The sequence below is a fragment of the Rutidosis leptorrhynchoides genome, chromosome 2, assembly GCF_046630445.1.
Source record: "Rutidosis leptorrhynchoides isolate AG116_Rl617_1_P2 chromosome 2, CSIRO_AGI_Rlap_v1, whole genome shotgun sequence".
NCBI lineage: Eukaryota > Viridiplantae > Streptophyta > Magnoliopsida > Asterales > Asteraceae > Rutidosis > Rutidosis leptorrhynchoides.
Genome location: NC_092334.1, coordinates 30,345,477 through 30,350,768, shown reverse-complemented (window position 1 = coordinate 30,350,768; position 5,292 = coordinate 30,345,477).

The following is a 5,292-nucleotide window of genomic DNA, read 5'->3' as shown; positions in this document are numbered from 1 at the left end:
AATAATTTTTTCGATATAGGACGTCACCCTCAAGGGCATACAGTAGTGCCTTGGTACGAACCTTCTTTGCATCAATGGAATCCGCAGTTGATGTGCCGTCCCACAGGAAAGCAATAATAGGTGTCATCCATGTTGAGCTGGAATCCTCAACAGGTGCCACCAAAGGCATCATAACAATTGATTTCGCATGCAGTTCTTCTATAAGAACTTTCTTCCCCAGATGATCAAAGGCCAAAGCCGCCAATTTGCTAAGCGCATTCACCTTCTTATTTTACCCCCGCATGACGTGGGAGATTTTAAAAGCTTCAAACTGGTCAGCGAGGTTATGTACAAGCGATAAATACTGCTGCATGGCTATGTCATGCGCTTCAAAGTCTCCGCTGACTTGACTGCATACCAGCTTTGAATCCACATAAGCGTGCAGAATTTTGACATTTAATTTATGCGCGATACGCATACCTGCTAACAAAGCCTCATATTCTGCTTCGTTATTCGTAACAGCAAGATTAAACTGCAGCGCATATGTATGCTCTTCACCATCTGGGCCAGTTAAACTTACGCCTGCACCCGCGCCAGCTGCGCTGCAGGCACCATCGGTGTATAATTCCCATGGTGACAAAGATGTCATAGGCGTGTCCTGATGCGCTGCCGATGCTTCAACATCTGCAGGTAACTCCGCTAGGTAATCCGCAAGTATTTGACCCTTAACTGCACTGCGCGAAGAAAAATTTATTTCATGTTCTCCTAACTCAACTGCCCATTTAGCCATTCGGCCAGATATCTCAGGCTTGTATGACACCTGAAAGAAAAATGACTGCGTTAGTCAATGCGGTAACCCCGGACATTGCCGCAAACTAGGCATGTACCAACCTGCTTGATCGGTTAATCAGTTAGAACCACGATTGGATGTGCTTGAAAGTACCGGCGCAAACGCCGCGCCGTGTGGACTAGCGTATATACTAGCTTTTCTATTGGTGAATAGTTTACTTCGCTTGATGTCAGCGTCTTGCTTACGAAGTAGACCGGCATTTGTGTAACGACCCTACTTTTCCGTCATCTTTTACCGTTAATTATTTAACGACCGTTAACTGTTATTCGTGCCACGTCATTTCTATGACCTATATTATTATTTTTTTAATAATATATTAATTATTATGTGTTATATGAATGTTTGTATTCATATCTTAAATTGTACGTTTCTACGTGTCGCGGATTTCTATCCGGCGAATCTTTTCGATTTTCAAACCAACGAGTCGAGCTTTTGGGATTTTTAAGTCCTAATTATTTTAAATATGATATTTTGATGTCATATGAATATATATAGTGTTTATATGTTTTATTCGTCGCGTGTGCGTTATCTCTCCGAAGATTTAATTGCGTAGCGGCGTTTTCGCGTTTCGGGCTTCGTTCGAGCTTTCGGGCCACAATCTTTTGAACATTGAACAAATTTGGGCTAAATGGGAGCCCCCTCCACCCATTTTCGGCTGAACATAGGCCAATACCCCCACCCTTTCTCATTTTTCATTTCATTTTTAATTTTACACTTCCAATTTTCCCTAAAACCTAGTTTTGACTTCTCTCCTCTCCCCCTTCTCTTTTTGGCCGACCCCTAGCTCATCTCTATCACCAAAAACGTCCAACACCATCAAAAAATCAATAGTATATCATTTTGCAAGGCTAGATACACAAACGGATCCTCCATTTCGCGATCTACAAGCTTCATCTTCTTGTTTCTTGATTAGGGTATAATCACAAACCCTAGATTTTTAATTTTTCTTTATTTTTCTTTATTTTGATGTTATAATGATAGTATGATTATAGTATGTTGTTGTATTTTTGATTGTATGCGTAGATTCACTCGATAATTCATGTTTTCGGTTTGATTGTTTTGGGACAGCAGCTTGTTTGATCTTTTCTGTAAACTTAACTGTTATAAAAGTGAAATTAAAGTGTCTAGATGAGTTCCTCTCATCAAGACAATAATTTTAGACTCCGGATTCATGTCATTTCGATTCCCGGAGCTCTAGTTATGATTAAAATGATGTTATATTGAGATTAAAATATAAAAACGAATTGTACCAGGTGTGGTCCGACTTTGTGACCATTTTTAGAGTATTTAGGGTGTACTAGTGTGTTAGGATTGATGATGGGATGAACATTCATGTTCGGGTCATCGAAATCCGAGCCACGGATCACCCGTTATGACTAAAACACGTTTTTGAGCGGATTAAAGATCCAAACTGATTAAGGGCTGAAACTCACGACTTGTTTACTGTTCTTGGGGTGTTCTTGAGCACATTAATGTGTTGGGTGGGTCGGTTAGGTGAAGATATATATAAGACTCGTCGAAAACTGATTCCCGGGACTCAAGTTATGACCCGATGAACTTTTAATTAAAACTTATGGTTATTAAATAAGACTTATGATATAAATAATGAAATTCATTATTAATAAATTACTTATGATATAAAAAGTAATTATTTTAATTTAAGACTTATGATATATATTTATTATATCATTTAATTATTACTTACGATTTAATTAACATTTTAATTAAACTTATGATTAATAATGCTTTTATTATTAATGGAAAATACTTATGATAAGTATTAAACTTATATTATGAGATTATTATTATAAGACTTATAATAAATATTAATTAATTATTTAATTATTATAAGGCTTAGTTATTATTTAATTATAATTTAATTATTAAATACTTATGATTTAATAATTATAATTAGAAACGTATGATATGATTAATAATTCATTATTAATTAATAATACTTATGATATGATTTAAAATTTATTATTAATTAATAATACTTATATTATGACTAATATTTAATTAATTAATTAAATACTTCTGTTATATTAATTATATCATTTAAACTTATATTAACTTTAATAATTCATTTTAATTTAATTAAACTTATGTTATGACATAATTAGACATATTTAACTTTAATAAACATTATAACTTACATTATTATTACAACTTACACTTTTAAAATTAACGTTGACTATGTTTGACCAAGGTTGACTTTTAAGTTGACTTTCGGTTGACTTTGACTTTCAGTTGACTTTTGTTGACTTTCTAAATAAGGAAACTTTCCTAACTTAAAACTTTCTAAAAATAGAAACTTTCCCAAAAATAGAAACTTTCCAAAAATAGAAACTTTCCAAAAATGGAAACCTGCTAAAAATAGAAACTTTCTAAAAATAGAAAGTGTGTGTCCGTACGCTGTTCCGATCAAACCGATGCATGTTGAGTATTGTTCTATGACTACTTGCAACATGTACAATAGCCATCATACTAAGACTTGACCTAAGTTAGTTATTTATATCGACCTTCTTTATTTATAGGTCGGCGTTGTGATCATTCCTGATCACTTTACTTCATTTGTTGTTCGCATATTTGAGTGGTTACTTCATTTGCTATTAAGGTGAGTTATAGTCCCATTTTTCTATTTAAATCTTTTAGGATGAGAATACATGCAATTTATTTTATATTTTGGACACAAGTGGAGGTTGGTTTAAATTATTCATTGTGAGTTGAACAAAAATATTCCCTAGTCTGGTAACTGTAATCACTGGTTTCTACTGGTGAACGCGAATCCTATGGATAGATCTATCGGGTTTGACAACCCCATTTCGAGCTAGTCGCGCTAGCAATTTATAATCGGAATGTTTAGTACTTCGTAATTTGTTGTAGATACACTTGTTCGGTGTATATTATTTATTGTGTTTGGCAAGGGTAAATAAATGGTTAAGTGGTTACCAGGTGGCTCACGGTAAATGGAATAATGTTTTTATATGTTTTCTAGCATATAGTTTTGTGGTCCAAAAAGGAGTTTTTATGTTTTCAAACATAAATTTTTACAGTTTAAATTAAATATTGTTTGCAATATTAAACCTATAATTCACTCAACATTTTTGTTGACAGTTACTCGCATGTTTTATTCTCAGGTTCATGATTGATTGCTTTCGCTGTGCTTAGAGAGTCTGCATATTTATGATGGCAGCTTTTGTTAAACAATAACTTGCATTCTATTTTGATACATTTAATAGTGGATGTTGTTGACTTTGTTTTGGTCAACTTTTGGTTAAGTAATAATGTATGGTTTTTCTAAACTTACATATTTTGGTAGATTTCCTTTATAGGAAATCATTTTTAAACAAAGAATGCAAGGTTATTTATTAAATTCATATAGAGTTATGATCAAGCTGTGGGACCAAGATAATGATGGTCGTCAAGTGTACTTTGACGGGTCGTTAAAGTTGGTATCAGAGCGTTGGTTGTAGGGAATTAGGCTGCATTGATATCGTTACCCGAGTCAATAGGGTGCATTCGTAAGTCTAGTCTACAGCCCGGCCTATAATATATTATTATATGTGATTATTTATATCATATTGGTATGTATATAGTTTTCATATACATACATCTCCTTCATATGTTCTGAATCCGGGAGGAACTTCCATTCTGATTTAAACATATCCTCCAACTCATGCGAGTTTATCTTTTATAAGAACACGTCGGTTAGTGAAACCGAGGAATGCCATTCTTGACTTCTGGAATTTTCGACATTTCTATGTCATCTATTGTGGTTATGTATATAACATTTGAATTATATTACACGAGATGTCATTCTTGACTTCTAAAGGCTCGACATTTCAATGTCAGCTATTATGTTTAGGTGTATAACATTCTTGTTATATTACGTGCCTTTGTGCGGTTGTGCCTATGTGCTTTGGTTTTTGAACCGGAAGACGTCATTCTTGACTTTTAGAGATTCTTGGTATTTCAAAGACATTTTTATGTCATCGTTACTCCTATCCATTACTTTTGATGTTTTTGTCTCTTGTGCTATCCTTAGCACACTGTTTAAGAAATTGTTTTAGAGAAAGTGTGTGGAAATTCGAGGTTGATCGTGTGTCCTGACCTCATGTAGTGCTATTGGAATGGAACTATGAATTAGTGAAATATAATGGCGTCAGGCCAACGTGATTATATTACGTTAATTCATAAAGAAGTCCCAATATTGTGACATGAGGAATAGAAAGCGAGTCAAAGAAAATTTTTACACTACTCATTTAGAAATTTCGATGTATTACATGGGTAGGGAAAATATTCATTATCTTATTTTTTGATATACGAGGAGCTCGTCTTAACTAGATTATCTATCTCATGCTCTACCCTTTCATAACTCGCTTGTTAGCAACAGCTTCGCTCGGGAACAGTTTTGGCCCAAGGACTTATGTCCTGATAATAGTCAAAACAACATTTAACTC